Source organism: Oryctolagus cuniculus, chromosome Y (assembly GCF_051225735.1).
Source record: "Oryctolagus cuniculus isolate XC-2025 breed Fujian yellow rabbit chromosome Y, ASM5122573v1, whole genome shotgun sequence".
NCBI lineage: Eukaryota > Metazoa > Chordata > Mammalia > Lagomorpha > Leporidae > Oryctolagus > Oryctolagus cuniculus.
The window spans coordinates 13,729,029-13,750,800 of record NC_142889.1 but is presented as its reverse complement, the minus strand read 5'-3'; the positions used below and the strand labels follow the sequence as shown (position 1 = coordinate 13,750,800).

The 21,772-nt window shown below is 40.4% G+C and overlaps 1 pseudogene; it reads right to left on the bottom strand.

Annotated features, from left to right (window-relative positions):
* Window positions 1-5,919: 5,919 nt before the first annotated feature.
* LOC149119254 (N-alpha-acetyltransferase 30 pseudogene) lies at window positions 5,920-20,978 on the bottom strand (annotated as a pseudogene).
* Window positions 20,979-21,772: the final 794 nt, after the last annotated feature.

The following is a 21,772-nucleotide window of genomic DNA, read 5'->3' as shown; positions in this document are numbered from 1 at the left end:
TTTTTAATTTACTTTATAATCATAGGCTTAATGTTCCACTGAATAAAGGGATGAACAAATTAAAAGTAGAAAGAACAATGTTCAAAAGGCATACAGAAAATTCTTGTAAATAATAAAATGCCAAGACATAAATTTCCAACATATATATGTTTTAGCTTTGTACTATATATATTAGCTACCACAAATCAGAAAAAAAATGTGCTATTTATCTTTTTGAGTCTGGCTTACTTCACTGAGCATTATGGTGTCAAATGACATCCACTTTGTGGCAAAAGATAGGATTTCAGTCTTTTTATGGATGAGTAGCCATCCTTCTTGTATACAAACATTTTCTTTATCCAGTCATCTGTTGATGGACACTGGGGTAGATTCCATATCTTATGTATTGTAAATTGAGCTGCTATAAACATGATAGGTACACATAACTCTTCTATATGCTTCATTTCCTTTGAGTATATTCCCTGGAGTGAGATGGCTTGGTCATTTGATAGATTTATTTTTAGATTTCTGAGGAATCTCCATAAAGTCTTCCTTATAGGTTGTACCAGTTTACACTGCCACCAGTGTTTGTTAGTGTATCTTTTTCTCCACATCCTCAGCAGCATTTATTATTTTTGGGTGATAGCCATTGTGACTGGGGTGAAGTGACAACTCATTGTTTCTCTTTGCATTTCCTTGATGGCTAGTGATCCTGAGAACTTTTTATCTCTGTTGGCCATTTGTTTTTAAGCCTTTAAAAATGCCTATTCATGCCTTTGGCCATTTAACTTATTGCTCGTTTTGTTGTTTTCTTGAGCTCCTTATGTATTTTGTATATTTACCTTTATTAGATGCATAGTTTGCAATATTTTCTTCGATTCTGTCTGTTATTTATTCACTATGTTGATTGCTTCCTTGGCTGTGCAGAAGCTTCTAAGCTTGATGTAATCCCATTGGTCCCTTCTTTTGTTTTTATTGCCTGTGCTTCTTGGGTCTTATCCTGAAGTCTTTGTCAATACCAATGTCTTGCAGTGTTTATATATATATATATATATATATATACATACATATATATATGATTTTATATATATATATATATGTTTATATATATATATATGTTTATATATATATACATACATATATATACATATATATATATGTATATATATATACATACATATATATATGTATATACATATATATATGATTTAATTATTTATTTGAAAGTCAGAGTTACAGAGAGGGAGGAAGGGTTAGAGGAGGAAAGAGGAGAGAGAATGAGAGAGTGAGAGAGAGATAGTATCTTCCATCTACTGATTCACTCTTCGGTGGTAGCAAAGGTCAGAGCTGAACGAATTACAAGCTAGGATCCAGGATCTACATCTGAGTCTCCCACATGGGTGGGAGGAGCCCAAACACTTTTGCCACCTTCTACTAGTTTTTGTAGGCCATTAGCAGCAAGCTGGATCAGAAGTGGAGTAGCCAAGACATGAACCAATGCATATATAGGATACTGGGATTGCAGGCAGTGTTTTTATCTGTTACACCATGATACCAGTCCTTATGTTATATTTTTAGCATTGCTCTTACAGGAGGAGAGCAGAAATATTTTCAAAGAAGGCTCATTTGACAACACAGACTGTAAAAAATTGAGAAACGGCACTTTTTAAAAATTTAATAAATATAATTTTTGAAAGTACAACTTTTGGATTATAGTGGGTTTTTCCCCCATAACCACCCTCCCACTTGCAAACCATCCCATCTCCTATTCCCTCTCCCATCCAATTCCTCATCAAGATTCATTTTCAATTATCTTTATATACAGAAGATCAACTTGTATACTTGCTTCGCATGTAGGACCTCTGTCCTTAATGTGTTGCACTATGTGAATTAATGGTAAAATTACTACTCAAACAGTACTTTATATTTGTGTGTCTGTGTGGCTGCAGTCTGTTGAAATCTTTACTTAGTATATACCAAGTTGATCTTCTGTATATAAAGATAATTGAAAATGAATCTTTTGGTTTTTTTTTTTTTTTTTTTTTACAGGCCGAGTGGACAGTGAGAGAGATAGAAAGGTCTTCCTTTTCCATTGTTTCACCCTTCACTGGCTGCTGCAGCCAGCACTCTGCGGCCGGTGCACCACGCCAATCCGAAGCCAGGAGCCACGTGCTTCTTCTGGTCTCCCATGCGGGTGCAGAGCCCAAGCACTTGGGCCATCCTCCACTGCACTCCTGGACCATAGCAGAGAGCTGGACAGGAAGAGGAGTGACTGGGACAGATTCTGGCTCCCCGACCAGGACTAGAACCCGGGGTGCCAGCATTGCAGGTGGAGGATAGCCTATTGAGCCATGGTGCCGGCTGAAAATGAATCTTGATGAAGAATTGGATGGGAGAGGGAGCAGGAGATGGGATGGTTTGTGAGTGGGAGGGAGGTTATGGGGGGCAAAGCTGCTATAATCCAAAAGTTGTACTTTCAAAATTTATTATTTATTAAATAAAAGTTTAAAAAAAATCTCTCATTATCAGGAGTGAGACTGTTCAGGTATCAATTTATTCTCAAGTTGAATTAACTATAAACCACTACTGATTAGATAAAGAAAAGCAAATGCCAGTGACATGTAGCCTTTTTGACATGTCTAGATATTTTTAGAAATATCTTAAAGACATTTTAGGCTTAAAGATTTCTGGTATGACCTACAGGCCTAAGGACAGATTATTTAATTATTTAAAATAGTCATAGAGAGAAAGGGAGAGACAGATCTTCCATCTGCTGATTCAATCCCCAGATGATTGCTTCATCTGGGTCTCTCACAAGGGTTGTAGGGGCCCAAACACTTGGGCCATCTTCTGCTTTTCCCAGGCCATTGGTAAGGAATGGATCAGAAGTGATGCATCCAGGATATAAACCAGTACCTACATGGGATGCCCACATCACAGGCAACGACTTTATCCTTTGTGCCACAATGTCAGCTCTCCAGCAACTTCTCTTGATGCCATGTTGAGTACAACAGAAAATATATTCAACCTATTGTTCCTTACAGGTAGGTCATTTCACATCCAAAAATTATTTAATGATTTATTTGTTTATGTGAAAGTCAGAGTTACACAGAGAGAAGGAGAGACAGAAAGAGATTTTTGATACATTGGTTCACTCTCTAGATGGCCACAATAGCCAGAGCTGAGCTAAGCTGAAGCCAGACATCTGGAGTTTCTTCTGGGTATCCCATAAGTGTGACACAGGCCCATACACTTGGGTCATCTTTTGCTGCTTTTCCCAAGCTATTATCACAGAGTTGGATCAAAAGTGGGGCATCTTGAACTTGAACTGACACCCATGCATGATGCTGGTATCACAGGCAGTGACTTAACCCACTATGCCATGATGGCAGCCCCAGAGACAGCAATTCTAAGTGATGTTATTATGTTTAGTGGTTCTATAAAGGTACTCCCATCATCTTATTTTTATGTAAATTGCCTTTACTGACATATCTCTTTTTTTTAAAAAGATTTATTTATTGGAAAAGCAGAGTTACAGAGAGGCAGAGGCAGAGTGGGAGAGAATATCTCCTATCTGCTGGTTCACTTCCCAAATGGCCGAAATGGCTGGAGCTGGGCTGATCCATAGCCCAGAGCCAAGAGCTTCTTCCAGGCTTCCCATATGGATGCAGGGGCTCAAGGAACTGAGCCATCTTTCACTGTTTTCCTAGGCACATCATCAGAGAGTTGGGTCAGAAGTGGAGCAGCCAGGACTCAAACCAGTGCTCATACTGGATGCTGGCACTGTAGGAAGTGGTTTTACCAACTGTGTGACAGTGACAGGCCCTGAACCATCACTTTTAAAATATATCTGTTGGAAGATGAATGTAAGCCTTTGCTTTTCTCTTCTACTCTAATATGCAACATTATTTCTTAGCTCCCATGCATGGTAAGGTTAAAATGTGGCAAACCTCTTTACATAGATTTGTCAAGCAAGTGTGGAAGGTAATTTGGGTAATAAGTAGAAATTATTACAACCAATTTTTATCAATAACTTTTTCTTTTTTACTGGCATCAAATTCAAAAGCTACTGTCTGGTTTCTGATCTGTGAACTTCTCTAAAGTAGTTTCATCCCAGTGTAAGGGAAATTATGATCAGCCCACACATCAAAAATGGTAGTATACCCGTTAGCCTCTTCAGCACTAGCATATACAGCTTCATGGTAGCATGTAGTGAAATGTTCAGCAGTACCAACTGCCAAACCAGTGTCAGTGGATAGCACAGTAAGTCTTAAAAAGAGACAGCACTCCCATTAAAAGAAAGTTGCAACAATTTTGCTCAGTTCTTGCCAAGTGAACCCCCTCTATCAAATTATAATTGAATTGTATTTAAACTTGTATCAGACAAATGAATGCCTAATATAAAAAAATAATATTTGATGTTTGCCTCAACTTGGAGACTTAATTTTGGTGCTGAGTTATCATGCTAAAACTGAACATTTTAGGCTACTTAACAATTTTTACATACCCAATTAAAGATGTAAGGTATATGCTGATATTCAACATAAACCAGTGGAACAATATGGTAATCATTTGACTTTTTAGTCCAAAACCAAGTAATTCCCAACTCCATCAACTTTTTTTTTTTTATTTTTTGACAGGCAGAGTGGACAGTGAGAGAGCCAGAGAGAAAGGTCTTCCTTTGCCATTGGTTCACCCTCCAATGGCCGCTGCAGCCGGCGCACCACACTGATCTGATGGCAGGAGCCAGGTACTTATCCTGGTCTCCCATGGGGTGCAGGGCCCAAGCACTTGGGCCATCCTCCACTGCACTCTCTGGCCACAGCAGAGAGCTGGCCTGGAAGAGGGGCAACCGGGACAGAATCTGGCACCCTAACTGGGACTAGAACCTGGTGTGCTGGCGCTGCAAGGCGGAGGATTAGCCTAGTGAGCCGTGGCACCGGCCCTCCATCAAATTTTGTCATCCCCTTGGGGCCATTCCTCAAAGGTTTTCCAAGTAGATTCAACTTCTTAGTGCAATGAAAGAAGGGACGTCTAAAGTCAACCACTCTGTCACTCACCTGGAAAAAGTATCCAAATTATAAAACCCTGAAGTAATTTATTACCAAATTTAGAATTTAAATGAAAACAAAAGTTTGCTTGTAAAAGCCTGAAAGAAAAAGAGCATGCATTCAAAAGCTAAGATGAAGACACACATTTTTATCTACACAGGCACTGGCAGCACAACTTAATTAACTTTACTCGTAAGATACCCCATTCCACACTTTCTCATTCACTAATCAATGAGGTACCAATATTCAAGACTGGGAAATCTAATATTGAAAAATAATAATAAAACCTAAAATTGAAGCTGTTCTCTCACCCCCTTCAGAAAATTATGGTAGGTATTGTGTGAAATGTTAATATATTTAGAGACTTTACCATCTTTGGGGGTTATTTATTTATTTATTTATTTGACAGGCAGAGTGGACAGTGAGAGAGAGAGACAGAAAGGTCTTCCTTTTCCATTGGTTCACCCCCCAATGGCTGCTGTGGCTGGCGCACTGCACTGATCTGAAGCCAGGAGCCAGGTGCTTCTCCTGGTTTCCCATGCGGGTGCAGGGCGCAAGCACTTGGGCCATCCTCCACTGCACTTCCAGGTCACAGCAGAGAGATGGACTGGAAGAGGAGCAACTGGGACAGAATCCAGTGCCCCAACTGGGACTAGAACCCGGGGTGCCAGCACCACAGGCAGAGGTTTAGCCTATTGAACCATGGCGCCGGCCTATGGTGACTTTTTTAAGAACAAAAACCGTGTTCCACTTACTGGTTCTGTGATAAAATTATCACTATGTAAATAGCATTGTCAGCAGACTTTGCAAATTAACAAACAAATCTTGGCTATCAACTGAACACATCTTCTTCATACCAAAAGACACCTGAAGTTTAAAACAATCTCTTTTATTTCAGAACAAATGCTCCATTTAAATAATATCTGAATAGCCTCTTATCTGGAACAAAACCAAGATTTTCATAAAGTTTCAAAGCAGACTTATTTGATATTTCTGTTTCCAAAGCAACCTCCTCACAGTCTCCTTCAACTATGGCATAAATAGCTTTCTTAAGCAAGTTAGTACCCATGCCATTACTCCTGGGTTTGGAATCCACAGCTAACATGGCTATATAACCTCTGCAGAACATCTTTTTGTGCATATCCAACTTGCAAATGATGACACCTACACACTCCTCCCCTACAATGGCCAAGAAGCACAGCTGTGGCCAGCTGTGGATAAAATCTCTATAAGTATAAATGGAGTAGGGTTCAGACAGATCTTTGGTGCTCAGTCTCATCACATCAGGCATCTGGAGCTCAGATTCCTATTGGAACTACCCTATCCTATCATCAGAACCTCCCCTGGCTCAACCTCCCTGCCTGAGGGGCTTCTTAAACTGCAGCCTGAGGTCAGGGACAAAGATAGCAGCCACACCTCCTCCTGCTCCTCCTCGCCCTTGGCCAGTCCAGTCCATTGTGGGCCACCATGGGATCGCTCGATGCCATTTCTGCTGGGCTGGGGGGTGCAGTTCTTGCATCCCTGGAGCGGGAGCGAGGGAGCCTCTTGCCTGAGGGTACTGAGCTCCTTTTGTCGCAGTCACTTTGGAGCTCCTGCCGGGGTGGCCGTGCACACCCTGGATCTTGCTGTTGAGGGTGGTGGCCGCCCTGAGGGGTTGCAGTTCGGGGCTGATCAATCCATGGAGCTGCGGCTGCTGTGGCAGTGGCTGAGGGCAGCGGAGGCACAGATGCCCCTTGGCAGCCCACTGGGTTCCTGCAACCGCTTTCAGGCTCCTCTTTGGCTTCCTCGTCCTTGCTGCAGCAGGTGAGTGTAGTCGGGAAGGGGCAGCAAGGCTGGGCTGCAGCCAGGGCTGGAGGTGCTGGAGGTGGGAGGAGGCCACTAAGCCCAGGCAGGACCTCTGCCCTCCCCGCACTGGTCCCCACTGCCGCCACCTCCCTCACCACCAAAGCTCTCACTCATTAACCCATTTTCAATTGAAAATGCTGTTAGTCGGGGCAGTGCCTTGACTCACTTGGTTAATCCTCTGCCTGCAGTGCTGGCATCCCATGTGGGTGCAGGTTCTTGTCCTGGCTGCCCTTCTTCCAGTCTAGCTCTCTGCTATGGCCTGGGAAAGCAGTAGAAGATGGCCCAGGTTCTTGGGCCCCTACACTTGCATGGGAGACCAGGAAGAAGCTCCTGGCTCCTGGCTTCAGATTGGCGATGAGAGCTGATCTGATACACTGCCATCTATCAGGGAAGGTGTGTATGTGTGTTACACTGCCATGTATCAGTGAAGGAAGGGTGTGTATGTGTGTGTTACACTGCCATCTATCAGTGAAGGAAGGGTGTGTGTGTATGTTACACTGTTATGTATCAGTGAAGGATGTGTGTGTGTGTGTGTGTGTGTGTTACACTGTCATCTATCAGTGAAGGAAGAGTGTGTGTGTGTGTTACACTGTCATCTATCAGTGTAGGAAGGGTGTGTGTATATGTTACACTGTTATGTATCAGTGAAGGAAGGTTTGTGTGTGTGTGTGTGTGTATGTGTGTGTGTGTGTGTGTGTGCTTGGGTGAGTGAGAGATACCAGTGAAGGAACAGAGAGGCCAGGTGGTTCCTGACTCAGCCTATAACCTCCTGGACATGAATATGCATGGGAAACCAACCTCAGCGCCCAGCTGGAATCAGAAGGCAGAGGAAGATGTGCCACTACAAGACAATACTTATGTGTCAGACACCATTAGCAGTTCTGAGAGTTTGGAAGAAGAGGAAACAGAAGCCCAAATCAACAAAGCCATTCCAGGATCAGGATCTAACTCTGGGAGTGGATTTGCCATCAAGCAGTAAAGAACAGGCTGACAAAGACCAAGAACACTGGCAAGGCTGTGAATGCTGTGCCATGCCATGTCTCTGAGAAGTGAACAGCTCCACTCCTCTCTGGGATATAAGCCAAGAAGTCAGAAGTTATCAACTTCCTATTCTACTAGTAATTCCTAACCACTTTATCTAACTTTACTCCTCTTTATGTTTTACCTTATTCAGGCAAATCAAAACCACCTTCCAGCCCAATATAAAAACCTAGGAGTCATATTTAAGTATGACTACTCTGTAACATAAAATCACTCACTAATCTTATGATTGAGGTTTTTTTTTTTTAATATATTGTGAATACAGTGAGGATCTCAGTTTCTCCACTGTTCCTTCCTGGTTCAAGATACCATCAGCTCTCCCTGGAAAAACTTCTTACTATCTCTTAACCATTTACACTTACCCTCTGCTGTCTAGTCTCAACAATCTATGTGATCTTTTAAAAATCTGACATAAAAATCTCCATGCTTAAAACCTACCAATAGCCCTAATTATATTTCTTAATTTTTTTATTTAATTGAAAAAAATAAAGTTTAATTAAAATATAATCTGCATTTACACACTTTTATGTGCATCATGTATACATACACTTCTATTAAATTTTGTGGAGAATGAAATTCAAAGGTATATTTATTTTTAGAGTTACTATTTGAGAACAAATGATACATGGATTGGCAGAAAGTATGATCTTATTAACCTTGTATTTCAAGTGTGAACCTTACATAATGATTAAAGAGATGTGTAAATTAATAAATTTTATTCCCCACATCACTACTCTTTACTTCCTTTGCTCCCAAAAAGCAAATGAAAAGTCCTTCATTAATCAAAAGCAAGAAGACAGGGCTTAATAACAATTTAGCTAGAAAAGAAATGCCGGTGGGTAAGTGTCACAGTGGAGCTGAGAGTTTGTATGAAAGCACTTTTGAGAGCATCTACAACAGCTTCAAAAGTGTGATTTTATTGTTTTACTAACATTATCTAAAACAATGTCTACCAGTGATGGGGAAAGGGAAAAGTTACCCTTGGTTTGACTTACAGAGACCTTTCTTTGAAGACTTCCAAGGAGAAGTCACAAATATTTTATCCTCATGCTCCCCTCAGACAACATGGTGATTGGCCCGGCAAGGAGCCAGCAAGTGCTGGAAGAGGGACTACAGAACAGCCTACGAGGACAGAAAAAGCAAGAGGAGAAAGTGGAGAAGCCAGAGAGGAACCTGGCCCAGCCACAACCATTTCCATAGAGATAAAAAATGTCAGCGCTGACAGGGGTGGGAAAAGGTGGCAACTGGTAGGCGGGATGTGGCCATTACCTCCAGCAGAGCTCCTCAGGGTGCGCCCTCCTGCTTGGCCCAGCTGTGGGCATGGAGGTGAGTGGCCCGGCCCTCTAAAGGAGGATGGCCGGGTTCCAGCTCTGCACTGGATCCTCGGGGCGGTCAGGGTCCCTCCTCCTGCTTGGCCAGGCTGTGGGCAGAGAGGAGAGTGGCCTCTATGCACTGAGAGGGCTGCCACTGCCTCTTAGCAAAAGAAGGCGCCGGGTTCAGCCTTCGCAGCCGCTTCCCTGTCTGTGCTCCAGGCCCACTACACCCTCTTATACATTACCTCCGAATTTGGCGCCAATGCGGCCTTCAAATAGGGTCCATGTCTGCCATGGGCAGCATGCAGGAGTCTGGGCTCTTGCAGTGAGCGGGAGAAGGGATGGCCTGTGTTGGATGCGGAGTACACCTGGGGTCACGGGGAAGGAAGCTGGTTTTGTCCGCGAAAGGTCGATTCATGGCCCCAGTGCCAGGTGCAGTCAGGGCCTCCACACTGGGAGAAGCCTCCATGTTGCTCTTCCCAGACCCTGGGGCTGGGCGGCTGAGCATGCGATTGGCTGAAGCGCATGCATTGGTTCATGTGGGAGTTTAGGGTGAACTACAAACGCTCAAACTAGACAGGGTCAACAAATGCAACAGTCAAATTTTCCTCTGGTTGCACTGTTTTCCATATTTTATATGTGAGGTGCCTAAGGTAACACAATATCTGTATGACAAATCCTTAAACTCTCCTTTGTGGTTGTGTACTCTGAAAAAATTACTTTTAATATTAAATATTTCTTCCCAGTGTAGTGTTAAAATTATATATTAATGGGGATTTTTTGAGACATTACACTTGTGCTAGCTTTTATAATAATAATGCCTTTGTGAGGCTTAGTTTTCTGATTTTTTTATGTAATAGTAGCTACAGCAATGCAGCACTATTACTTTCATTTTACTGAGGTTCTGCAACTGGCCCAGATGTGAAATCTGTCACATGTTATAGGTGCAATAAATGAAAACATGGCTATGAGCTAACCTTGGACAATCATCCAGAGAACCAGCTGTGTCAGTTTACCACATTTGTAACTGTATTCAGTGGACTTGACTTTAGAGGTTAGTTTAATATTGAAAATATTGTTAGGGATTCATAACCTTGATTGGCTTGCCCACTTTTGTTCCCCTGAAAAGGATGCACACATACAGATTATGTTCAGTATCAGCACCTAAAGGCCTCTGCCAGCTGAGGTCAGCAATGCTGTGGACCATTTGCTGTTGCTCTCCTGTTTTGACTGGAAGTCTTTTTAATGAGAACTTTAAATGGGTCTGTGACACATGATGAGTTTTATGGTAAGAAATACAAGTTGAATGGACATATGTGTACTCCTATTAATAAGCATGTGCATTTCTGTTAGCAGCCTTTAAAATGAAAGAGCTCTTGACTAGGAAGATGCCTCAGAACTGCCAGGCTCCTAGAGGATTCTGAAGCACTAAACTTTGAGTGAGGCCTGGCTTGGGCACTGCCAAGCATTACAGGTAATTCTGATGCACAATGATCCCATTCTGAACATACATGACAAAACATAAGACTTGGTTTAGACACTTTTTAATCTTTGAACTTGCCAGGAAATTAAAGGGATAGGGATAGTGAACTCACTGGAAGTGATGATTTGTCCAGCGATCCTCAGCCTTTTCACCCCCTAACCACATTGGAGCCCTGTGGGATGTGCTTTGTCTCTCTGAGCCCTTAACAGTGCCTTGTGCAGAGTGAGCGTGAATGGACATGAATTCTTCTCCCAAGAACAGTAAATGATGAACTATATATCATTGTCCCTGTGTATACAGATGAACTCAGTTGAAAAATGTTTGGTGACTTCTTTGAATTGGTTTATAACCAGGGATTCCTCATACAATATTCTGTGGTGAGATCTCTTTGTTTTCTCTTCTGTCTCAGTAGTTCCCTGGGAAGATAGTTTTGACAACACTTACCAGGCTGATGTGTGGTCAGTCTGACTGATTTGTCTGTAAACTTGTGAGACAGAAGTGTATTGTAAGATTTTATTTTGTACCTAGCATAGAATAAACATTTACCTTCAGAAAGTTATTTTAAATGTGCATTTAAATAACAAGGTTGAGTCAATGATAATCAAATTTTGATTGAACAGTAGTTCTCAAATTACTGTTTTCAATCCTAGATTTTTACATGTAAAGGTTCTGTTTTGTGAGCATAATTTTTTTTCTTTTTATAATGTAAGTTAATTACTGATAACTTTTGTAATATTACAGATGGGAGAATTATTACCTTCATATGTATCTGTCTACAACTTTATATCAATTGTTCTGTAACAGTTTATGTTTGATTACTATATATAATAATCTCATCAGACTTATGCAATTTGTGAAATTGCATCTGGCTGTAAAATAACTTTAAACCTCAAGTATAGGTGATGGTAATTCCATGGTATGCTTTCTTAACTTAGGTAGATTTCATCCTGCTTGAAGTTGTAAGGTCAAGACTATTGAATATATGCACATAATGTGGCTTGCATTAGAATATGTTATTTTCAAATAAAAATTCTTATGATGTTAAAAACTTAAAAATATTTTTGTGAGGCTGATGTTGTGGCATAGTGGGTAAAGCTGCTGCTGCCTGTGACACCAACATCTCATATGAGAATGATTCATGCCCCTTCTACTACACTTCCCATCCAGCTTTCAGCTACTGTCCTGAGAAAAGCAGTAGAAAATGTCCCAAGTGTTTGGGTCCAAGACACCTATATGGGAGACCTGGATGAAGCTCCTGGGTCCTGGTTTCATCCTGGTCTAGTGCTGGCCATGGTGGCCATTTAGGGAGTTAACCAGGGAATGGAAAATCTCCCTGTTTGTCTCCCCCTCACTCTCTGTAACTATGACTTTCAAAATAAATCATACACAATCCTCGCCCCCAGAAACTTCTTAATATAATCCCAATTGTCTATTTTTATTTTGATTGCCTTTGCTTCTGGAGTGGTTCCTAAGAAGTCTTTGCTTATGCCAATGTCTTGTAGCATTTCCCCAGATATTGTCCTCCATTAATTTGATGGTATCCAACTTTTGCCCATTCAATATGATGCTGACTGTGGGCTTGTCATCTGATGGTGTTGAGGAATGTTCCTTCTATACCCAATTTGCTTAAGGTACAAAATTAATGGGGGGCTTTGACACCCCACTTTCATCAATGGATAGATCAACTAGACAAAAAAATCAACAAACAGAGCTTACTACACTATGGACCAAATGTATCTGATATCTATACAGAACATTTCATCCTAGAGTTGAATAATATACATTCTTTTCATCAGCACATGTAACTTTCTCTAGATAGACCATATGCTAGGCCATAAAGCAAGTTTCATCAAATTAAAAAAAAAATTGAAATCATACCATGTATGTTATCTAACCACAATGGAGCAAGACAGGAAATTAACAACTTAAGAATCTCTTAAAAATATTCAAATATATGGAAACTGAACAACATGCTCCTGAATGAAGAGTGGGTCATAATATAAATCAAAAGGAGGAATCAAGGGCCAGCGCCGCTGCTCACTAGGCTAATCCTCCACCTTGCGGCACTGGCACACCGGGTTCTAGTCCCGGTAGGGGTGCTGGATTCTGTGCCGGTTGCCCCTCTTCCAGGACAGCTCTCTGCTGTGGCCCGGGAGTGCAGTGGAGGATGGCCCAAGTGCTTGGTCCCTGCACCCCATGGGAGACCAGGATGAGTACCTGGCTCCTGCCGTCGGATCAGTGTGGTGCGCTGGCCACAGCATGCCGCGGCAGCCATTGGAGGGTGAACCAACGGCAAAGGAAGACCTTTCTCTCTGGCTCTCTCACTGTCCACTCTGCCTGTCAAAAAAAAAAGGAGGAATCAAAATATTCATAGAAAAAATGAATATGCAATATAAAACAAAGAGATACATCAAAAGCAGTGTTACCAGGGAACTTAGGTACTTTATGAAGTGGGGTCCTGTGGATGGATACACTTGGAAGGTTGTTTCCATGTGACCTTTTCAGTCTTCATGAGAAGCTTGTTGTAAAAGTCTGATCTGTTCCAATTCTTTTTCCTCCTCACCCTGTGATCTTTCTTCCATATAGGCTTAGCTATTAGCATCAGACTCTTACCAGAAGGGTCTGTGTTATGTCATTTGGACATTGGGTATCCAAAATTCAGTTAAACCTTTTCTTTTCATAAGGTAGCTGCTTTATGTATTTCATTGTAATGAAAGTGCAGTGGGCCGGCACCGCAGCTCAATAGGCTAATCCTCCACTTGTGGCGCCAGCACACTGGGTTTTAGTCCCAGTTGGGCACCAGATTCTGTCCCGGTTGCCCCTCTTCCAGGCCAGCTCTCTGCTCTGGCCAGGGAGTGTAGTGGAGGATGGCCCAAGTGCTTGGGCCCTGAACCCACATGGGAGACCAGGAGAAGCACCTGGCTCCTGCTTTTGGATCAGCGCGGTGCACCAGCAGCACCGCGGTGGCCATTGGAGGGTGAACCAATGGCAAAGGAAGACCTCTCTGTCTCTCTCTCTCACTGTCCACTCTGCCTGCCAAAAAAATTTTTTTAAAAAAGAAAGTGCAGTGCATTTATACTTTTGAAAAATTGAGACATTCATTTATTTCTTTAGTATTTCCTTTTCATTTTTTTTAGATTTTTATTTTATTGGACAGAATCATAAACAGTGAGAGAGAGACAGAGAGAAAGGTCTTCCTTCCATTGGTTCACTCCCCAAATGGCTGTAATGGACAGAGCTGCACTGATCCAAAGCCAGGAACCAGATGCTTCCTCCTGGTCTCCCATGCAGGTACAGGGGCCCAAGCACCTGGGCCATCCTCCACTGCTTTCCCAGGCCACAGAAGAGAGCTGAACTGGAAGAGGAGCAACTAGGACTAGAACTAGCACCCATATGGGATGCTAGTGCCACAGACAGAGGAATAGATAGTCTAGTGCACCACTCCAATGTTTTATTCTCAAAAAAGTGTGATATAGCAAGTAGCTCTGAGATTCCAGCTTCCCAAATTTGCACCAAGACTGTCAGTGCAAATTTGCTATTTCATGGATGTATTAATTGATCCTTACAAATTAAACATAATATTTTCTTTCAAATAATTTCCTGCTTAATCCACAAAACGTATGTATACATTTTCTAACATTTTTCTTGCCTAATTTTCTTTTTTTAAACTTTTATTTAATGAATATAAATTTCCAAAGTACAGCTTATGGATTACAATGGCTTCCCCCCCTTACCTTACCTCCCACCCACAACCCTCCCCTTTCCCACTCCCTCTCCCCTTCCATTCACATCAAGATTCATTTTCAATTCTCTTTATATACAGAAGATCAGTTTAGTATATATTAAGAAAAAATTTCAACAGTTTGCACCCACATAGAAACACAAAGTGAAAAATACTATTTGACTACTAGTTATAACATTAAATCACAATGTACAGCACATTAAGGACAGAGATCCTACATGAGGAGTAAGTACACAGTGACTCCTGTTGTTGACTTAACAAATTGACACTCTTGTTTATGGCATCAGTAATCTCCCTAGGCTCTAGTCATGAGTTGCCAAGGCTATGGAGGCCTTTTGAGTTCACCAACTGTGATCATATTTAGACAAGGTCATAGTCAAAGTGGCAGTTCTCTCCTCCCTTCAGAGAAAGGTACTGCCTTCTTTGATGACCCATTCTTTCCACTGGGATCTCACTCGCAGAGATCTTTCATTTAGGTCATTTTTTTGCCAGAGCGTCTTGGCTTTCCATGCCTAAAATACTCTCATGGGCTCTTCAGCCAGATCCAAATGCCTTAAGGGCTGATTCTGAGGCCAGAGTGCTGTTTAGGACATCTACCATTCTATGAGTCTGCTGTGTATCCTGCTTCCCATGTTGGATTGTTCTCTCCCTTTTTTATTCTATCGGTTAGTATTTTCAGACACTAGTCTTTTTTATGTGATCCCTTTGACTCTTAGTCCTATCATTACAATCAATTGTGAACAGAAATTGATCACTTGGACTAGTGAGATGGCATTGGTACATGCCACCTTGATGGGATTGAATTGGAGTCCCCTAGTATGTTTCTAAGTCTACCATTTGGGGCAAGTCAGCTTGAGCATGTCCCAAATTGTACATCTCTTCCCTCTCTTATTCCCACTCTTATATTTAACATGGATCACTTTTCAGTTAAATTTCAACACTTAAGAATAACTGTGTATTAATTACAGAATTCAACCAATATTATTACGTAGAACAAACAAAAAATTCTTAATGTGAATATACAGGATGACAATCATTCAAAGTTATCTTTGTCACTGATTTTGTAGATGAGATATCAAACACATATATCCTTTGGTGGCTTAAAGTGTTTCTGAAGTGAAGGTCCACACAATGTAACAGGAAAGGAATTTGAAAAGGTGTGAGTAAAGAGAAACTAAGGGGTATCCTTATTCATTATCAAGTCAAAAATAAAATCTACTTTTTAAAGTTGTTCAAAACATTTCTATGTCATACAGACATACAGAGTTAGAAATTAGGCCTTGACCATATCATTTGCATATTTCATGTCAGTGGTACCACTTCTCTGGGCCTTAATTTCATCATGTAAAAATAAATTATACCTAAAGTTTCTATCTTTATAATTTAATTGTTTATTACTTGCTTGTTGTCCTCTGCTAAGCAAGATGTTGCCACTCTACCTTGGATAAAAAAAAAGTTATCTTTAAAACTAATATTTGTTACTATGCACAATATTGTGAAAGGTTATTAAATAATATTTAAGGATGAATAGAGCCAAGTAAAGAGTACTCTGAGAAGTAGAAAACTAAATTGGAAATAGAAAAGTGGAAAGAAGATGTTGAAATCATCTCCTGGTAGAGAAATTTTTGAAAATGTATTAATTATATGGCAAATATTTTTGTTCACAATAGTAAGTCTGCATATTTGATACATGTGGAACAACTCAACACAGAAAACCTTCAAATTCTGCCCTCAAGTATTCCATATAATTTACCACCTTGGTGTATCTTAAGGAAACAGTGAAAGATAATTCTACCAGGTCCATTGAATGTTATGGAATAAATCAAAAGCAGCCATCCTGTGTGTTCATGGAGAATTCATGGATAATTTACCCCATATGACTTTGACCAGGTAACCATATCAAAATTTACCCTTATATAAAATGAAGTAATAGTAGTCCCTGATACTCTGAAAATTCCAGGAGACAACACACAATAAAAGAGAGCCAATACTAGTGTTCTATATTTTGTATATAATTTACAATATGTGCATTGCAAGCATTGATGAATCCACTAACCAAATTACAAATTTAACTGTTACTATACTTTGGAAACCTTTTCCTACCTCTCTGTTACAATTCTTCCCCAGTGGAAGTCACTCTCTTTGATTTTATGATAATCATTCTTTAAGTGGGTTGTTCTCTCCTGCACAGGGAGGCAGCCTGTCAGGTTTCCTCCACCCAACTATAAACATTCTTTAAGTGATATTGTTTAATATTTTTTGATTTTGCATTTTGTTTATGAAAAAAATCACATGGTGCCAAATCCAACTTGCTTCCATAATATACTTTTTAGGATTCATCAGAGTAGACATACGTCTTGTTGATCCACTTTCACTGTGCAGTCTTTACTACGTGAATATGTGCTGATTAGTTTGTTCACTCTAACAATGGTGACATTTTGGGCTGTTTCCATGGTTTTTTGATATCATAAAAACACTGTTATGCATATCCTTATCCATGACTTCTCTGTACCTAACCCAGATTATTGCTAGATTTCTAACTAGAAGTGGAATTATTCTGATTCATGTAAAGCATCTGTTCACTAACTGATCTCCACCTCTTTGATTTTGACCTCACTTATCCCATTGACTTTAATATCAACTCTGGATATCCCAGAGAACCATCACTAGACTGATCAGTCCTTATTACCATTTCTCATCCCAAACACACACACACACACACACACACACACACACACACACATTGAAATAAAAGGCACAATAATATTAGAGAACATATTTTAAAGTTGATTGTGTGAGGGTGAGGAAATCTCACTGCAATGCCTAGTGCTTCAAAGTAACACACCTCTGTGAAAAATGGTGTCTTCTAACTCTACTTTTGTAGGACCCTAGTGTCCTCTTTACCTGACACATTTCATTTTAAGTTACTGAAGCAAAAATGTTCTCTACACTTTAGGAATTCTTTTTGTCATCTATATCTAGATTGTGGGCCTAAAGTAAAAGACAATAATTTTTCAAATGGCAAAATTTTGGATAAGCTCTTTTCTTTGAGCCTAACAGCATCCATATGCATAGTTCTTGATGATACACACCCTTTTTAGCTCATAAAACCCAACAAACTCTCAGTACCTAAGCCAGCATCAACATTTCCTTTACTAATTTATTGTAAATATTACATGGGTTGTGCCTGAATTCCTGGTTTTTTTGAAAAAATATATTGATAAATGCTCTTGGACTTTTAAATAATTACAGAAATGCACTGGGAAAATTACAGCAATTTTACTCTATACAAAGGTAAACAAATCATGTCAAACACTGCTTTCAGCTTTAATTTCTGCACAAAAATATAAAATAGAAGTGTTTCTATGGCTACATTGGATATTCTATTATAAAGGTATTTATTTTTGGAAGGATAGGATGTTAGAAACGGAGAAACAGAAAGATACAGAGGGAGAGGTAGAGAGAGAAAGAGAGGGAAGAACAGAGAGAAGAGAGAGGAGAGAGGAGAGAGGGGAGAGGGGAGAGGGGAGAGAGGAGAGAGAGAGAGAGAGAGAGAGAGAGAGAAGCTTTTCAGTTTCATTCTCCAAATTCCCTGAAGAGCTGCAGCTGGAGCTGGGCCAGGCCAAAGCCAAGAAGAAGCAACTTCATCCAGGTCTCCTATGTAGATGGCAGCAACCCATGTACTTGGGCCAGTATCTGCTTCTCACAATAAATTATCAGGAACCTGGATTGATGTGTGCATTCTAAGTGTCAGCTTAACCTACTGTGCTATAACACTTACCTTAAGATAACAACTATTTTGCAGATAACAATACATAATAAGGAACAAAATGAGCCAGGTATTACTAGCTGAAATTGTGCATGCACAATTAACAGCCAAGTGTTATTATGCCCTCTCACAGTTATTTATTTAAATTATATTATCTTTCCTTATTTTCTCTAGTTTTCAGACTACTATCTCTTAAGCTAAAGGAAATTTGTTTTAGGAAACATCTTGAAAACTACTTTCTCTAGACATGTGTTTATTGCAAAAAAGAAAATTACAAAAGTGAATTCATGAGCAAGTAAACATAACTGCTATTTTTATTTAGATTAATTTTAATTAAGTGTCTTTTAATACAACTGATAGAAGGAACAGCAAACATCATTTTAGAAACTTTAAAATAGTATTATAGTCTACAAGCTATCTATATTACTTGATAAATCTTTCTCATAGTTATATTCCTGAAGTAATACTAGGATTCTGTTGAAGCTAAAGGGGTACACACACTGGGAAGTCTTTTCCTTAATATCAGAGAGACTTCATGCCTCATTTGTGGGAGACTAAAGTACCATAAGGGACAACCTGGGTAGGAGATGAGGGGCTTGACTGATGACAATTGTGCTTACTAAACAAAATAAAAAGGATATATTGTTTCTCTTCAGTTAAGAATAAACCTACATATATGGAAAATTGATCCAATGGGCTTATCGAAATCATTGGTATTTTTCCTATGTAATAAAGCTCCCTAAATTACTTGATCTGTGGCTAATATGGTAATCTGAGAGTGTAAAAGTGACATGATCTTGATAATGTGACTTACATTCCCTATATTCTTAGCTCATGGCTACACATTAGCTGCTGTATGACCAACACACTGTGTTTCAGGAAGGAATAAGGAAAATGATTTTGCAGCATAAACTTCCTCCATTATAATGAACATTCCAAGGAAATTATCTCAATGACTTCCATTTTCACCTTAGTTTTTCAAGAGAATACATCACAACAGAGATTTTTGTTCAAATACTTTGAACTACAGTAATAGTTAAACAGGATGTGCTAACAGATACCTTGCAAGCCATGTTGACACACAGAAACAAATATAACAAAATTATCATAATTAAATCCGTGTGCTGTATTTAAAAATAAAAAATACAAAAATGAGTTAAAAATAAAAATCAAATATTAACATACTTGAAGGTATTACAATGGAAATTAACATAAAGTCATAGGGCTAATATCTGATTATAAATGGAAAATAAATGTGTTTGAAAACATACAAACTGAAACAAAGCAAAAAATCAAAATAGATAATGAAAATAAAAATCATTATACTATAGTGTGCATAGTTTTAAGCAAAAATAATTTTCCCATATACAGAGGTGGTGAATTTGGGAGGTTGACAAAGGAATGTGGTGTGATGGGGTTAAGATGCATTAACTTTAATATTCTAATGATTGAAACATTTTTATTTATTTTTAAGCTCTTAATATAGTGAAAAATATCTTCCTTGCTGTTCAATCATGTAAGTATTAACCCTTAAAGGCAGTGCATGATATCACTTCAGTCTCCACTTTCAGAGATATTCCACCCATTTAACCTATACTTTATTGCCTTTTTTCAGAACCAACAATAGAAGAATAAAGTTACTGGTCTGAATTTTGTTATGGTGTCCAACTGATAAATCTTGAATATAATACTATAAAAGTGCTTTTGTAACTTTGTAAAATCACATGCTGTTACATTTTATATACCATTCTTATTGTTTGAAACATACATTTCCTCTTTTGCTGATTTTATCTTTCTATTTTTACTTACTACAAGGTAGAGGTCCCTGCCTGGCCCCTTCCCAGATTGGCAGGAAGAAAAATGGCATCATGGCAGTAGGGAGTGTAGTAACTGTGGGTATGGAAGGAAACACAGGTCTAACATTAGCTGTGAGGAAACAGCATGGAACACATTCCATGACAAGTGTGCATGTTTCTGTGTCTACCCCATGTGGTCCACGGTGTCCTTCCCTGCTGACCACCTGTTCCAGATCTTGTTGTGGGATGGAAGAGGGAGATGCAGGGATTCTGAGACAGAGGGGCAGCAAGAGGCAGGGGCTGATGGAGGCCTTCAGACAGCTGGGGTGGGCCATACACTCAAATGTGAGGAAACTAGGAGAGAGTTCCCTTAGGGCTTTGCCCCAATGTTCCCTGAATATTCAACAAGACTGCTCCTCACCACTGAGCGTCTGAGTCTGAGGAGGGAGAGGGTTGCTGGCTGGGTCTCTCAGAGAGTCTGGCATTTGACAGTGTTTCATGTCAAAAATAAATAATTTACTAAAAAGCAGCTTGCCACACCCATGGTGAGCAAAGCCTCATGGTGGAAAGGGGATGTCCAGCCAGCTGGGATGGTTAATACCTGTTCTCTCTCCTCCCAGCCCACCAGGTGCAGCTGTCAGACCCAACAGGCCTGTGACAACAGCTGTCAGATGAGCTTCACGTAGCAGAGAGCAGGGTGGAATGTTGATGATGAGGGAATCTCCTGATGTGATTTTATGTAAAGGATGACAGTGGCATGTGCTGAGTTCCAGAACATGGGCAGCAACAGCAATATGGTATAAATAGTTCCAAGTCCCCAAAGCAGAGACATGGCTGGATGTCTGGGTTCCTCCAGTTAAACGTGGACAGCTGCTGTGCAGCAGGCAGGTCAGGGCCTTCATCTGGTTTACAGCGCTGTCAGTCTGTTGAAGGCAGAGGCACTTAGCTCCATAGTGCATTGTGTCAGGATGGACAGGAGTGGGCTCTGTAGATGGCAGGGCTGCTCATAGTAAATTGGATAGTGATTGCCTAGTGGGTACTGGATCCACCACCACCACTGTTTGAGGAGACTAGGACAATCACTGTGCTCCTTATTCAGCCTGTTTAAGAGGCAGTGTCACTGACAATCCCTGCATTGGCAAAAAGAATCAGGTCCTTGTGGCCTATGAATGGAGCTGCCACCAGTGGCACCAGTCAGGTAGTGGGTAGAGCACATCCCAGCCATGGCCATCACATTACTGAGGTTGCAGGAGCTGTCCAAGTTCCATATGGTCTCACATGTGATTCATAATGGGAACCAGGTAGTGTTAAGGCCTCTATGCCTGTGTATCAAAAAAATGGGTTTTTCAAATCCAGGAAGTTCAGTGATTTAGAGCCCATCTTGTCCTGACCATAATATTGATGTCTGTATTTGGGGTCCTGTTGGCAATAAACAGATATGTTGCTGAAAGCATATCTCCAGCCTTGGCAAATTGTGATCACTGTTGCAGGTACCAGAAATGGTAGCAATGTGTTAAGGGATCTGTCACAGCCATGCAGAGCCACATGGTCATAATGGAGCCAATAAAAGCAACATCAAACAAGAAGGTCAGATCTCTGAATGAAGCATGTGGAGTTGTAAGAGTTCTCCCTGTGAGAATCTCTCTTTGGCTTCTTTTTTTTTAAGATTACTTTACTTATTTGAAAGGCAGAGTTGAGGGAGAGAGAGAGAGAGAGAGAGAGAGAGAGAGAGAGAGAGAGAGAATCTTCAACC